Raw genomic sequence first — 17,492 nt, forward strand, 5'->3', positions numbered from 1 at the left:
TCAAAACTCCCCAGAGTTGATGGTCAGTCCTTACGAATGCAGGCAATAGAGCATACATCCTTTCCATCTTTTAAAGCTATCTGTACCCATATCATCCTTAACGTTTAATTTTGGAACTGATGCAATTATTAGTTACGATGACTCTAACTTCAAGTAACAGCCTTTGTTAGCTGTGCTGATTCATAGACACACACACACACACACACACACACACAGACACACAAAGTACACAGTAATAGGTTCTGAAATCAATTCCCAAGGCTAGCTAAATCTGTAGCTGAACACTCTCAGTGAAGACCCAGATTTATCTCTGTCTCTTCACTCTGCCTTCCTTAGTCTCTTGACATTTGTTCTCATCCTGTTACCTCCTCGTGCTGAGGAACCTACATGCCATGGTCTCAGACAATAATTTCTAAACAATTGAGAGGCAAGTGGTGAGTTCATTCTTTCTGCATCTTTCTTAGAACAGAAAAACAAAAACATAAAAATAAACCTACTTCCTAAAAATGATTCCTCTCATCCCCCCGCCCGCAGACTCTTATATCTCATTAGTTAAAATTGTGTCACACCGATTCCTACATCAATCACCAGCAAGATGAATGGATTGAATCACCAGCAAGATGAATGGATTGACTTAGACTAAATATGATTTACTCCCCATCTTGCTATCAGCTGGACAGGTATGCAATCTTTACTGAAAGGCAGGATGATTTGATATAGTAACAAACTCAGCATCCTGTGGGCAGATAGCTAGCTAATAGGCAAACAAGTATGCCACAAAAATGGAAAAGGCTTCTAGAACTTTCTATGCAGAGCCTTTGCCTAAATCTCATGCCTAAATAATCTCTGTTCATTTGACTATTATATCTATCTTTTTCTTAACAATGCACAGGAAAAGTCATTGTAATATTTTAGCACTCTATTTTGAATTCTCTTAATAAATCAGTAAAATAACTTTTTTATTCTAGTATCTCCTATTTCTATTTAAGCAGTAGAATATTTTATATTGTAGATTACTTGTAAAATATCAAAACAAAAGGAAGGAGCCAATTCTTCAACATTTTATAATATCTCTCAAGGAAGATATTTAGACTTCTGAATGACGGGAGAATATAAGGCAGAGGAAACAAACACATTTTAAAAAATACTCACCTTTTAGTGCAAGAGGGATCCAACAAGAAATCTAGGAAAAAAGACGGAACAGAAATTTGACTTTTATCTGTTCATTCTTCTTACCTTATTATTTTTTTAAGTGGAAATATATACTATAATGTTACAGTGGGAGTTAAGGGTAGAGAAAATGTATGAAAAAGAACTTGCTAAGTTTTTAGAAATAGATTTTCTGTGTTTGCATGCCATTTTTTAGGAACCCGTTAATTCTCTAAGTGACTCAAATATATATAGAGAGAGAAAGAAAAAAATGGGGAAACACAGACAAAGCAAACTTAACAATTGGGAGGTATCTGGTGCATGTCAGGTACAGGACTAGAATTTTTACCCACTTTCTGGCATGAGAGACTTGAAATACACACGATAACTACCATGTTTGCGATGGAGAAACTGTTAAATTATGTTGGTTGCCCTCTTGCTGACAGGAGGCGTGTGTAACAGAATTGAGGATAAAATGTCTCTCTGACCACACAGTCCCTACCAGACGTAGGACACAGGGGTCCTAGCCATTTGCCTCAACCTGCCACATTACTAAAACACTCAGGGGAAAATGAGATGAAACAAGTAAAAATACTTAGAAATACTCTATTTAGGGTCTACAAAAATTGGTTAAGTCTATGCATTAAGTAATGAAAATAATGATGAGGTGAAAAATGTCAAAGTGTTCTTTCAAAGTGGCCTTTATGTAGAGCACATGGAATCCCATTTCTATTCTCTCTAATTGCTGGAAACAAATAGTGTCAAAGCCAGAGGCAAGTATATGTCTTTAGTACCAAAGTGAGATGTAGACATTTTCTGCTTTTTGGAATATATTCTCTTTTATGTGTCTACAGTTATAAAATGTACACTTTTAAAATAGAATACATGCTTTTTGACCCAATTTCAAATAAGAAAATTGAAAATCATGGGAAGGTCTACACTGCAAGATAGACTGTTGAGACGGAGTGATGGGGAGGGTTGTCAGGGGAGGGAAGCAGTGGTGATGATGATGGAAAAACACCTTGCAGGGCAGCCGCATCGGGCACTATTCCCACATGTTTCACATTGTATGTAGCTCAGTGTCTGAGTGCAGGCTGTGCACCACACCACACAGTGGGAAGCATGAAACTGAGTACCAAAAAGGATTTTTTCGCAGTGTTTCACAATTGCCAAAACACCTATACAAAAATGCTCCCTGTTCAAAAAATGATATCTGCCTGTGCTCATAGTTCTCAGGTTCACAGAGTTTGCCAGCCCAATGGATATTACTGTAAAAAATGTGTACATGATGTAAATATTAAAAACAATTTAGAATATTATAATGTCGATTACTGAAAAGAAAAACAAATGCAGGAATTAGGATTCATTCATTTTATGACACAATTTTGTTTTCTTCATTTCTGATTTTACTAGACATGGAAATAGACTGATTTTTGAAGGTATTAAATTCATGCAGAAAAATTTCAATGTGTAGAATTTTAGTCAGGGCTACAAATAAACATTACCTGGAAAAAACATATTTTTAACAAGAGCATGTTAAATAAAAGCACTAGGCTCTTTGTCATTAAAAGTTTTCCTTCATAAGTTTTAAGTTCTAATAGACCAATGCAGAAAATGAAGATAATTTTTATGGCCCATAATTAAACTGGCTAAACTAAAAACTTTCTTACCTGTGAACTTGCTGCCTCCATGAAAGAGATTAAAGCATGTCCTCTATGTCCAAGGAGAACACATTAGGAGTGCAGCTGTTGTACCTTATTTTCTCTGTGGTTCTTCACTTCAAGGTTATCATATGTAGAGGAAGTATTAGAGGAAGAACAGAGTTAGAAGAATTCTTTCTGGGTTTCATTGTCCTTTATCTGAAATACCTATCATTACATTACCTTAGCTAGAAAGTGTCAGAACCAATTCCTGTGAGACAATTTCTCTGTACCATTTCCATGGCCTTGAACACTTTAACCTTGATTTTGTAGACTTGTGTGCGTATCACTTCTAGAATGTACATTTCACTGGAGGGCAGGGTCCTTATTTGTTTGATTCATTCAAGAAATATTTATTGAGCATGTGACAGATGTCATAGAAACATAAAGATGGAAAAGACAAACTATTGGTAGTTGAGGGAAGAGATAAGAAAGCCAATAATGATAATACCAGGAGAGAAACAGACAAGAGTAGTATTTCAAAAACATAAATTCAGTCATAGCAGAAATCAGATGGGCCAATGCAGAACAGATAGTTGCAACTGTGCTTAGGGGTTAGAGAAGCTGTCACAGAGGCAGTTGCATTTAGCATGAGTCTTGGAGACAAGCATCCATGGAGGAAAAGCTTTTTTGAAATAAACAGCATTGGTGAAGGTGCTACATCATGAAAACTAGGGCATGCCTAAAGAACTTGCAGAAATTCACTACGTCCATAATGTAGGATGAGCAATGTTAGAAAGTTTACACTTTATCCCAAACCTATTTAAAAATGTTTGTCTGTGACAAAATCAAATTTCCTTGCTAAGAGGACGAATCCTGTGGTCAGTGCTGTAGCAACTATGAGATATGTGAGGTCAATCAGATTGAATTAGGGCACGTCTGGTGGCAAGTAACAGAAAATTAACCTCAGCTCATTTAAAGCCTAAAGATGATTAACTGGCTCATATCTAGTTTCAAGGTGAAATCCCTGTATGTGTTCTGTCAGAGCTTGGACTCCATTTCTCTGTGAATCCTTACTCTGACCTCCTTCATGAGTTGATTTTCCTCGGGCTATTTCCCCTTATGGTACAAAATGGCTGCCACCAATAACTGGGATTACTTTTTACTCTTTCACATTTGAAGAGGAGTATTTTTTTTCCCACCATGATTAAACAATACGTCTAAGTTTTATTAGCCCAACTTGAACACTGCAGCATGAGGAATGAGATTATGCACATTAGTGTATGCCGATCAGAGCCAATATATAAAGCTGGGAATCACATTGACCTGAACTATTCAGGAGAGAGACACAATGCTGGAAACTTGGTTTCCAAAAGGACATTATGAAACTTGTTAAAAGGAAGAGACATTCAGGACATAGGCATGGGCAAGGACTTCATGTCTAAAACACCAAAAGCAATGGCGACAAAAGCCAAAATTGACAAACAGGATCTAATTAAAGTAAAGAGCTTCTGGACAGCAAAAGAAACTACCATCAGAGTGAACAGGCAACCTACACAATGGGAGAAAATTTTTGCAATCTACTCATCTGACAAAGAGCTAATATCCAGAATCTACAAAGATCTCAAACAAATTTGCAGGAAAAAAACAAACAACCCCATCAACAAGTGGGCAAAGGATATGAACAGACACTTCTCAAAAGAAGACATTTATACAGCCAAAAGACACATGAAAAAATGCTCATCATCACAGACCATCAGAGAAATGCAAATGAAAACCACAATGAGATACCATCTCACACCAATTAGAATGGCGATCATTAAAAAGTCAGGAAACAACAGGTGCTGCAGAGGATGTGGAGAAATAGGAACACTTTTACATCGTTGGGGGGACTGTAAACTAGTTCAATCATTGTGGAAGTCAGTGTGGCGATTCCTCAGGGATCTAGAACTAGAATTACCATTTGACCCAGCCATCTCATCATTGGGTATATACCCAAAGGATTATAAATCATGCTGCTATAAAGACACATGCATACATATGTTTATTGTGGCACTATTCACAATAGCAAAGACTTGGAACCAACCCAAATGTCCATCAATGATAGACTGCATTAAGAAAATGTGGCACATATACACCATGGAATACTATGCAGCCATAAAAAAGGATGAGTTCATGTCCTTTGTAGGGACATGGATGAAGCTGGAAAACATCATTCTCAGCAAACTATTGCAAAGACAAAAAATCAAACACTGTATGTTCTCACTCATAGGTGAGAATTGAACAATGAGAACACTTGGACACAGGAAGGGGAACATCACACACCAGGGCCTGTTGTGGGGTGGGGGGAGGGGGGAGGGATAGCATTAGGAGATATACCTAATGTAAATGATGAGTTAATGGGTGCAGCACACCAACGTGGAACATGTATACATATGTAACAAACCTGCACGTTGTGCACATGTACCCTAAAACTTAAAGTATAAAAGAAAAATGAAAAGAAACAGTGGTGGGAAGTGAACTGGAAGTAAGAATGGCTGCTGGAAGGAAACCAGCAAATGTACGTAAAAGCATATACTCTTTTCATGGTCCAGGCCAGAAATGACAGGAACTTGAATTTGTATATTCGAAATGGAAATAGAAAGCAGCGGGTGGTTTTGAGAAGGTGTCAATGGATTGAATCTGACAGATGTCAAAAAGAGAAAAATGAAGAATGGCTCCAAGTTTTGTGGTTTGGGTAAATGGAAACGTGGTAGTGGTAACCAAAATAGAGAAACTAGGAGGAGGATTAAACCTCGTAAAAGGAGAAAAGGGTAAGATTATGAATTATTTGGAATATATTGAATTTAATGTGCTTGTTTGAGTCCAAATTGGCATGCTTAGTAAGTAATTAAACAGATGGATGTGAATTTCTGCATGCAGATCTTGACTGAAGACAAAGAAATGGGTAAAGGCAGAGATTAATGGTAATTTAAACAAAGGTAGTAAGTAAGTGAGAAGAACAGGGATAGATTTGTTGAGTGAAGAAGAAAAGAGGCAAATGCAGAACCCTGATAATGATAAAATTAAGAGAATGATGAAATAAGACTAAAAGAGCACTGTAGAGTAAGAAGGAAATATGTTTAAAGGAGAACCAGTAGAGTATATGGGATTTTAACGTGAAGTGATGAGAAAGTCCCCTTTTACAGAGCCAGAGAGAAAGTGGTCACCTACATCTTACACAGTTTAACATAATAGGTGTTATTGTAAAGCATGTCTAGGGAAAGGTTGAGTTATTTTGCATAGAATAATAAGAAGAGTCTCTGAGGAGGAAATGTTTGGCATGAAACCTAACTAAAGAAAATAAGGAGACACTGGAAATTGAGGTGTTTGTGTGTTGGGGAGGGATTTTCCAGGCAGTCAGAGAAGCAAGTGAGTTGAAGTTGAAATGAGTACAAAATAGCAAGAAGGCTAAGATAGCTGAAGCAAGGTTGAAAATACTTCTGGAGAGACAAGTCTAAATCAGAACAGTGAGGGACTTACAGGCCAAGGAATTTAGACAGTAGACTTTACTCCAACTGTAATACGAGGATGTTGAAACCATTTGAGCAGAAAAGTGTCATGATTTGATTTATATTGTCAAAAGAATTTCCTGGGCTCCACCTGGAGGAAAGTCTACAAGGGGTGGAGGAAAAAGGATGACTATTTAGCCATCTATTGCAGGAAAACAGTGAGGATGATGATGGGATGACCTAGGATGTTTGTAGTAAAGAGAGAAGTTCTGTATTCAGAATCTATTTCAAAGATGGCAAAGTTTAAAGCACTTGCTGATGTGGAGTGGAGAGAGGGAAGAGTCAAGGTTGCTTGTAGTGCTGGCCTAGATGTGGAACATTGAGACAAGAGCTAGTTGGAAGATGGTGGGGAAGAACATGTCCTTTGGCCAAGATAAATTTTCTATGTTTTGTAAACATCCAAGTGAAGTTATTGAGTAGGCAATGTGATAACATAAATGTGGAAATAAGGGGTAAAGACAAAGAGAATCCTGAATTAGGTCATTCAGTGAGTGAGTGTGATTAGAAAAGAAAAGAGGTGCACAGACTAAGGCCTGCAGAATTCGTATTTAGAGTTTTAGAAGGTAAGCAAGATCCCAAAAAGGAGACTGAAAAGGAGTTATCTTTGCAGCAGGAGGAAAATCATGAGAGTTTGCCTTTCACGTGGTCAAATGGAGATAGTGATTCAAGTAACAGGAAACATTTTAAATACTGCCAAAGCTCAAAAGAAAAAAAGGATGATCTAGAAGTGTTTATTAATTCTGAATAATCCAGCAAGAAAATTTCAGTTGGTTGTTGGGAATAAAAGATTAGGTGGAGAAAATTATGAAAAAATGGGAGTTAAGGAGTTGAAGTTAACAGACACAGAAATATTTTTGATAACTTTTTCTACAAAGGAGAACATGAAAAATGGGAGATATAGTGGAAAAATGATGTGAGGTCAAAGGAGTGTCTCTTATTTATTATTATTTTTAAAGCACAAGAGATAGCAGAGTGTGCTTGTGTGCTAATGGAAATTTTATTGTGGAGAAGAATAAATTAATATGCAACTTCAAAGTCTTTGAGTGGACAAGAAAGAAGATATCAGCCATAGGCAGAGGGGTTGGCTTAGTTGTTGATTTAGTTGTTGGGACCACTCACCCACTTGAAAAGGAAGGAAAACAACATATAGACATAAAAATTATCTAATTGCTTCTGTTACCCATTCCCTCTCAGGAGAAGAAAAATCAAGGATATTAGTTGAGAGTAAAAAATTATTTTGGAAGGTAACAGATTTTGTAATCATTTAGAGATGATGGCATTGATGTTTTTGCTGAAGTTTAAAACTGGCAAAAATGATTGTTGGAGACATACTTAGATAAGATGCCAAGACCAGAGTTATAAATGTGACTGAACTAAAAAAAATTTAAAACCATAATATAGTATATGTAACAATATTTTTGTTAGTCTCCTGTGTGATCACTATGCTTCTTGTTCTCTTTCTATGTTTTTTCATATATCTTTGCTTTTTAATGTTTGAATTATCATCTCTGGTAGAACATTAATTTAAAAAAAGGAAAACACTGTAAAGGTCAAAGCACTTCATTTTCCTGAGAAATTTCTGGAGAAATATTTGTCTGGGGAGATGACTCACAGAGAATATTGTCCCCTGGAAGGATTTGTGGATACAATTTATCCATGCTAAATTTGTCTACTTTAAAAATAGGTAATCAAAAGTTGTTTGTATCCCTTTCTTGTTGTAGATATTCAGTAAGAATAAAAGGAAACAGTAGCCAACACTCCCCTGTGATTAAGACATCTCATTGAGAAAAGTCTGGGTATACTTTATTGTAAGTACACCTTTGTTCACTGCACAATGAGTTTTTGATTTACTCCCCTGGGAAATTGTAGCTTTAGCAATTGCTCTTGCAGATTCTGTAGACTTGTACCATAACAATATTTGGCTCTTCACATTCTTTACCTTTGAAGATGTGGCATTTAGCCCAATCTAAGACTTCTGGTGAATATGACGAAAATGGCAGAATCCCTAACCTTGGATACAACACAAGCTGATTGCTGCTAAGTTTTCTAAGACACACTGACATGCCCTGAAAAGCATCTTGGAAAGGCAGATGTGTGCATATTTTCCCTACATTCTAATTGCAGAGTTATATGTTAATATATTTCCAATTTTAGTTTAGTACCAGTAGTTACATTAAAACTAATGACTATTCATATTCTCACTACTGAAGGGGCAAAAAAGAGCTCTTGTCTCTTTGCTGAATGACTCTTAAATGAGGGTGCATAACTGAATTAGCTGTGCACAAGAAGGTGTTTCCAATTTCCAACTCTTACTTGAAGGACCATTATGCCTATAGCATAGTACATTCTAAGTGAAATTTGACATGTGAAAAATAAATGACCATCTGCTTGTCAGATGGCAGGTTTCTTTACATTTACTTTGTCCTTTTGTGGTTTTCCGATAGTTTGGAGGTATTTTTTAAGAGTATCTTCTTCTGAGAAATTAGAATTGTGTTTTACTCTTTTAATGTGCTTATAGCTATACAGAGAAACCCTTAGTGCACCCAGATTTGTGCATCTGAGGAGAAGGATATGTCCTTTTTGTATCTAGACTTCTTGTCAAAAGGTTTTCTCCTTCTTGGAAGGTTTTTAGAGTACAGAGAGGTGGTTAGAATTAGGTGTCTGTACGTTTTTTTCAAATTTTTAAAAAGAAAATAGGATAGTAGTATGAGAAATTTACATTTTGTGAAGGGCTAGGATAATGATAACATCTCTAATTACACACACTTCTTCCCCACCAGCTCTTTTGTTAGTCTTCTATTTGCAGGGTTCCTCCAAGTCCATTTTAAAGTAGTGATGAGTGTGCAAAACCCAGATTACAGAATGCTGGGGAGTGGATTCAGTATGAAAAAGTGGAGGCAGAGAGTATACACAAGTCTTTCAAGGAGCCTATCTGTAGAGGATTATGAAGCTAGAGAATAAATGAGGCAGGTTTGATGTTTATTTATGGGATTCATAGGTCCTTTTATCTATGACTTCACCATCTTTACTTGTGGCTAAAATGTTTCTAATACCTTATAAGAAGTTAAGCTACTTCCTCCTTTTTAAATATGGAATAGATTTGACCACATTTCTCTAGGAAGACAGCAGATAAGAGAAAGGTGATTATAATACAGGACAGAGAAAATGATTAATAGAACAAAATACTTTTGAAGGCAGAAGGTGACGGATCTATGGCCCAAGTAGGGGGAAAGACTTCTAATATAACAAGAAGAAAAATAGGCATTGGGGAGGGGGCACTAGATTCTTTAAGGTGGTAAGTTGTTTAAGGAAGTTAGGAACATGATATCTGTTTTCTCTGCTGAGTAGTAAGCAAGATAATCTGCTGAGAGTGAGGTAAGTAAGTGGTCTTCAGAGATTTGAGACTATTGCAAAAGTTTGAAATAGTTGTTCTGGTCAATGAGAAAGTGAGTTCATAAGAAACCAAAGATTATCATGAATGTTTAAAAAATTTACATGTCATAAACACTATGCAGTCTGTACTAGTCTGTTCTCATGGTGCTATAAATAACTGCCTGAGACTGGGTAATTTATAAAGAAAATAGCTTTAATTGACTCACAGTTCTGCATGGCTGGGGAGGCCTCAGGAAACTTACAATCATGGCAGAAGGCACCTCTTCACAGGGTGGCAGGACGGAGTGAATGCAAGCAGGGGAAATGCCAGATGCTCGTAAAAACATCAGATCTTGTGATTGTCATGAGAACAGAATGGGGTAAACTGCCCCCATGATTCAATTACCTCCACCTGGTCCCACCCTTGACATGTCGTAATTACAGGGATTACAATTTAATGAAAGATTTGGGTGACGACGTAGAACCAAACTATATAATTCCACCCTGGATCCCTCCCAAATCTCATGTCTTCACATTTCAAAACACAATCTTGCCCTTTCAACAGTCTCCCAAAGTCTTAACCCATTCCTGTGTTAACCCAAAAGTCCAAGTCCAAAGTCTCATCTAAGACAAGGCAAGTCCCTTCTGCCTGTGAGCCTGTAAAATCAGAAGCAAGTCAGTTACTTCCTATATACAATGGGGGGTACAGGTACTGGGTAAATACACTTATTCCAAATGGGAGAAATTGGCCAAAACAAAGGGGCTACAGGCCCCATGCAAGTCCAAATCCAATAGGGCCGTCATTAAACTCTAAAATTCCAAAATGATCTCTTTGACTCCAAGTCTTACATCTAGGTTATGCTGATACAAGAGGTAGGCTCCCATGGCCTTGGGCAGCTCTGCCCCTGTGGCTTTGCAGTGTACATCCCCCCTCCCAGCTGCTTTCATGGGCTGGCATTGAGTGTGTGTGTTTTTTCCAGGCACGTGGGACAAGCTGTTGGTGGAACTACCATTCTGGGGTCTGGAGAATGGTGGCCCTTCTCTTATAGCTCCACTAGGCAGTACCCCAGTGAGTACTCTGTGTGAGGGCTCCAACCCCACATTTCCCTTCCACACTGTCCTGGAAGATGTTTTCCACCAGGTCTCTGCCCCTGCAGCAAACTTCTGTCTGGACATCCAGGTGTTTCCGTACATCCTCCGAAATCTAGGCAGAGGTTCCTCAACTTCAATCTTGACTTCTGTGCACCTGAGGCCCAATATCACATGTAAAGCACCAAGGCTTGAGGCTTGTGCTCTCTGAAGCAATATCCCAAGCCATACCTTGGCCTCTTTTAGCCACAGCTAGTGCTGAAGCAGCTGGGAAGCAAGGCACCATGTCCAGAGGCTGCATAGAGCAGGAGGTCTCTGGGCCCAGCCCAAGAAACCATTTTTCCCTCCTAGGCCTCCAGGCCTATGGTGGGCTGCCAGGAAGGTCTCTAACATTTCTTGGATACAGTTTCCGCAGCGGGCTTGAATTTCTCCTCAGGAAATAAATTTTTCTTTTCTATGCAATGTCACGGTGCAAATTTTTTTCAAACTTTTATGCTCTGCTTCCTCACAAATGCTCTGTCTCTTAGAATTTTTTTTCTTACTGATACCCTAAAACATCTCTCTCAAGTTCAAAGTTCTACAGTTCTCCAGGGCAAGGACAAAGTGCCACCAGTCTCTTTGCTAAAGCATAGCAACAGTGACCTTTACTCCAGTTCCCAAAAGTTCCTTATCTCCATTTGAGACCACCTCAGCCTGGACTTCATTGTCCATATTACTATGAGCATTTTGGTCAAAGCCATTCAACAGGTCTCTAGGAAGTTCCAATCTTTCCCACATCTTCCTGTCTTAGGAGCCCTCCAAGTCTCTAAGAATTTCCAAACTTTGCCACATTTTCCTGTGTTCTTGTGAGCCCTCTAACCTGTTCCAACTTCTTCATGTTACCCAGTTGCAAAGTTGCATCCACATTTTCGGATAAGTTTACAGCAGTGCCCTGCTACATCAGTACCAATTTGCTGTACTAGTCCATCCTCATGCTACTATTAATATAAAGAACTGCTTGAGACTGGATAATTTATAAGGAAAAGAGGTTTAATTGACTTACAGTTCTGCCTGGCTGGGGAGGCCTCAGGAAACTTACAATCCTGACAGAAGGCACCTCTTCACAGGGTGGCAGGAGAAAGAATGAGTGCAAGCAGGGGAAATGCCAGATGCTTATAAATTCATCAGATCTCCTGAGACTCACTCATTATAACGAGAACAACATGGGGTAAACTGCCCCCATGATTCCATTACCTCCACCTGGTCCTGTCCTTGACACATGGGGATTATGGGGATTACAATTTAAGGTGAGATTTGAGTGGGGACTCAAAGCCAAACCATATCACGGTCTATTGAAGTTTGATTAAAAATTTCTGTTTTTGATGCTCAAAATCTTAGTATTGAACCAATGACTTCCAAACATGCCTATAATATTTAAGTATGCAGCTTCCTGTACCTACCTCAGGCCCAGTGTATAAGATCCTGGAAATCTGTACTTATTATTCCCATAGTGATTATATTGTTAGGAAAGTCTTAGAAACACTAGGTAAACCAGACATTCAAAGAACTTGGTATTTAGATTATGACAATTCAACCTTTGATACAAAATATTTAGGCATCATGCTATCAGCCTATAGCAATAGACATTATAACACAAACTTTCAGGAAAAAAATTTATGTGTGTCTATGTATATGTTGTTGAATATATTTTTAAGTTGTCATGTCAATCGTATTACCTTAAAAATTCAAAAATTAAGTGCATAAGACAATGATTGTTTTGTTATATTTACTGATCCTCTGGGTCAAAATTTTTTTTTATTTTATTTTTTTTATTTTATTTTATTATTGTTATACTTTAAGTTTTAGGGTACATGTGCACAACGTGCAGGTTTGTTACATATGTATACATGTGCCATGTTGGTGTGCTGCACTCATTAACTCGTCATTTAGCATTAGGCATATCTCCTAATGCTATCCCTCCCCGCTCCCCCCACTCCACAACAGTCCCTGGTGTGTGACTTCTCTCCTCTTCATAATATCTTGTACTACAACTGTGAAGACCTAAATAATTGGAGTGATTCAAAAAGCTGAGAGCTAGAAAGATCTGGAGGCTTCTTTTCACATATTTGTGTTGCCTGGTTTTATGTGACTTAAAGAATGAGCTCAGCTGGAGTTATTGGCCAGAATGCCCCATGTGAAAAATTTGCCATGTGGCTTGGTGTTCCTCATAGCATGGTTGTCTCAGGGTAGTCATGTTTCATATGATGGCTCAGGGCTCCAAGAGGGAGCATTCCAGTAAATAAAGTGTAGTTTTTGTGTGCTCTCCTAATATAGCTTTAAGAATCATGCATGACTCTCTGTCACATGCTATTAGATGTATCAATTTACTAAGGCCAGTCCATACTCAATGTTAGGAGAATTAGACCTGACCTCTTCATAGGAGGATTGTTAAAAAATTTGTGGCTATTTTTAAAATGAACAATGGTACATTGTCTTCTTTATAGAGATCCACATGAAAAATTTTTCTGTCAGAAATAGAAATGTTTTTTATTCTGTCAAGTGATTCAAGTTTCATTCATGAATTATATAACTGCTAAATACCTACTTTTGCAAAAACTATCCAGCACATTTCTCTTAAGTACATAGAAATTCATAGAATATATTTTGTGTACAATATTTTGTAAGAGGACCAACATATTTTTGAAACATGGGAGGCATAGGAAAGTATATGAATAAATAAATAGATTTGCACATAAACAAAGGAGGAGTAGGAGGCTTGGTGAAAAGATAATACATTAGAGGTGACCTACCAAGCAAGATGTCATTTGGAATTGCCCAGGAGAAAGTTTTGACCTGTGTTAGAATTCATGAGAAATTGAGCATTAAGAAGTAAGTAAAGGTACTCAGTGAAAAGGGGGAGGTCAAAGAATACTTGGAAGGGGGATGTGTACTATTATATAAAGACAGGCAAATGAAGAAATTGCCCTGTGGGTTTTTAAAGTGGGAGAAACCACTGAGGTAGAATGTATAAAGTTAGGAGAAAGAACATAGGTTTTAAGAGATAAAGAAGTTTCAAGAAGAGATTATCAGTTGTGTCAAATGCTGAAGTGAGATCAGGATGAGGATTCAAAATAATCAATTTTATTTTTTTAACTAGGAAAACTACTTCTGATTAGGACTGAATAACAAAGAACAAATAGCCCTCTCAGCTGAAGCAAACAAAATAATATGAACAAAATTAGATAAAACAATGGTCTTGAAGACACTGAACATCAGGCAATTAAGGTCAGTGAGCTAAGAGAGACAGAAAAAAAAGTGAGTTCAACAGTTGGCCTATTTTGAGAAGATTTTTCAGTCTGTTGCATAGAGAAGAGGAATCAAGAAGAGACTGGTGAACTCCTTCAGTTGAGGAGATGGAGTAAGAGTCGTGGAAGACCAAGAGGGATAGGTCACAGGAGAGAATATAGGAGAGGAAAGTGTTGCATAGATAAGTAATTCTGGGGATCTGCAAAATGTCATCTTAAAGTATTCAGCAGAGTACAGATCAGAACAAGAGAAAACTGCCTGAGGCCAGGTAGTGAATTCTAAAATAATTAGATAAAAATAGTAAAAAATCTCAGTGAAAAGAGGTTTGGGAACAGTGCCTGTTCTCACTAGCCAGATTATAAAATCTCATAATTCATGGGGAATTGGTTAGACTCAATGTGATCTGACTCTAGTAACTGGGATGAATTAGCCCTGGAGTAAACAATGCTTATCTTATGTTGGTTCTAAGAAATCTAAAATCAGAAGGCCCAAAGATGTCAAACAATTTTCAGGTAACTAGACTCTTTCCCAGAACAAAGGTCAAACATATTTATAGTAATATAAAAATATCTAGCACTGAACAAAAGAGAATTTACAATCGTTGGCATTTAATACAAATTACCAGGTATGCAAAGAAACAGGAAAGTATAAGCCACAGTGAAGAGAAAAATTGATCAATCAAAACTAACCAAGAACTGACTCACACCTTTGAATTAGTTGACAGGGATATGCAGCAGTTATTGTAATTGCATTCCACTTGTTTAAAAAGTTTAGCAGAGACATGTAAGATACAAAGTAATCTTGATTTTAAAATCATTGATTCTATAATCAATGATTTTAGAATCCTGTAACCAAATTAAACTTATAAACATGAAAATTATAATATGGGCATGAAATATATACCTGATGAGATTAACAGTAGACTAGACATTGCAAAAGAAAAGATTAGTAAATTTAAAGATGTAGTAATAGAAACTATCCAAACTGAAACATGGACAATATAAAGGAAAAATTATAAATTAAAGATCTATACTACAAATCCTAAGTCAGTCACTAAAATTAAAAAAAGAAATATTGTTAATAAACAAACAATGGAGATAAAATGAAATTATACACACACACATACACACACACAAATTCAATCCAAATGAAAGCAGAAAAAGAGGAAGAAAGAAGAAAAAAATTTAAAAATAGCAAGATGAGTGACAATCTTATAATATCAACAATAACATTAAGTGTAAAATGGTCTAAATGTCCAAGTTAAAAGGGAGAAATTGGCTGAGTGTGCTGGCCTATGCCTATAATCCCAGCATTTTGGGAGGCAAAGGCAGGAAAATCGCTTGAGCCCAAGAGTTAGAGACCAGCCTGGGAAACATAGTGGGACATCATCTCTACAAAAGAGAAAAAAATATTAGCCAGCTGTGATAGGGCATTCCTGTAGTTCCAGTTACTTGGGAGACTTAGGTGGGAGGACTGCTTGAGCCTAGTGGGAGGTTGAAGGTGGAATATGTCACAATCGTACCACTTGAGCTCCATCGTGGGTAACAGAGTGACACCCTGTCTCAAAAATAATAATAAAATAATAAAAAGTAAATAAATAATGAAAAGACAAAAATTGTTAGCTGGATTTAAAAACAAAACCTGATCATATGTCGCTAATAAGAAACTCATTTTAAATATAAAGACATAAATAAGTTGAAAGTAAAAGGATGTAAACAGTTGTACTATGATAACATTAATCCAAAGAAAGCTGGAGTCACTATATTAGTGTCCCATCCCCAAAGTAGATGCTAGAGAAAATAATATTACTCAGGATCTAGAACATCATTTCATAATTGTAAAAGCATCAGTTTATGAAGATGGCATAACAATCCTAAATGTTTCTGCAACTAATAGGATAGTTTTAAAATATATAAAGAGAAAATTGATAGAACTATAAGGAGAAATAGATAATTCCATAATTATAGTAAAAGTTTTAATATTCTCTTCTCAATAATTAATAGTAGAGTAAAAAGAAAATCATGGGGGATATAGAATACATGAACAACACTATCACTAAAATTGACATAATCAATGATTTTAGAATACTCTAACCCAAAATGACAAGATTTATATTGTGTAGAAGTGCACATGGAATATTTACTAACATTGACCATAAAACAAGCCTCCATACATTTAAAAGGATTTAAGTTATACAGAGTATGTTCTCTCACTAAAATGGAGCTAAATTGGAAATTGATAACAGAAAGATAGCTGGCAAATCCCAACATATATGGAAAGAAAACAATATACTTTTAAATAACCTGTGGATCGAATAATAAGTCAAAAGTGAAATCCAAAAGATTCTGAAGTGAATGAAAATGAAGTTACAATGTATCAGAATTTGTTGGAGACTAAAGAAGTACATAGAGAAAAATTTTTGACACTAAATTCTGTATTAGGAAATAACAAAGGCCCAAATGACATCCACTTCCATCTTAAAAAAATTAGGATGAAAAAATACACAAAGGGAAAAAATAAAGATCAGAATAAAAGTAAATAAAGTAGAAACAGAAAAAAAAAACACAGAGAAGAATAAATAAAATCAAAACCTGGATCTTCGAGAAAGTTAATTTATTTAATAACATATATCTACACTTATCAGGAAAAAATAAAGCAGATTATTAAAGAATGAGAATGATGAGATTATGACAAAATCTATAGATATTGAAAAATTAATAGAGAAATGTTATGGACAATTTTATACTAATAATAAAATGTAGATAAAATGGGCAAATTTTTTAAAGCAATACTAATAAAGTTTTTTCAACACGAAATAGAGATAACCTGAATAGTCTTTTTTCTATTAAAGACATTGAATTTAAAGAACTTCCAATTAAAAAAAAAGAAAACAAAACAAAACAAACAAATAACAACAAAGAAAGCCTCCCGACCTATATGCTTCACTGGGGTATTTTACCAAAAACTTAAGGAGAAATGATATCAATTCTATACAAAATCTTATAGAAATTGAAAAACAACATCACTTGTCATTAGGGAAGTCACCAATTACAAAAATTAGATACCAATACACACAAAATAGAATGGGTCAGAAATACTGACCATACCAAATATTAGCAATAATGTAGACAAGGCAGAACACTCTTATTCTTTTGATTGTTATGCAAAATGGCAGAAGCACTTTGGAAAACAGTTTTACAATGTTACTTATGTGTTACACGTACGCTTACTATATGATTCAGACACTCCACTCCTAGGTATTTACTCAAAAAAATGTAAGCATATGTCTATACAAAGACTTATACAAAAATGTGCAGAGTGGCTATATTTGTATTAACCCAAGACTGAAAACAATCAAATGTCCTTAAATAGGTGAATATATAAAGAAACTGTGGTATATCCATGC

At 36.3% G+C, this 17,492-nt stretch overlaps 1 long non-coding RNA gene across 10 annotated transcripts in view; it reads right to left on the reverse strand.

The window, feature by feature from the left end:
- LOC129059995 (uncharacterized) overlaps positions 1–17,492 on the reverse strand; it is a 148,552-nt gene that overhangs the window by 4,460 nt on the left and 126,600 nt on the right. For all 10 annotated transcript variants that reach the window (XR_010140270.1, XR_010140266.1, XR_010140268.1 and 7 more), the window contains 2 exons: positions 2,820–2,926; positions 1,153–1,183 (listed from right to left, as the gene is read on the reverse strand). This is a non-coding gene — a long non-coding RNA (uncharacterized LOC129059995). The remainder of the gene's footprint in view (positions 1–1,152; positions 1,184–2,819; positions 2,927–17,492) is intronic.

The sequence above is a fragment of the Pongo abelii genome, chromosome 5 (assembly GCF_028885655.2).
Source record: "Pongo abelii isolate AG06213 chromosome 5, NHGRI_mPonAbe1-v2.0_pri, whole genome shotgun sequence".
NCBI classification, from domain to species: Eukaryota; Metazoa; Chordata; class Mammalia; order Primates; family Hominidae; genus Pongo; species Pongo abelii.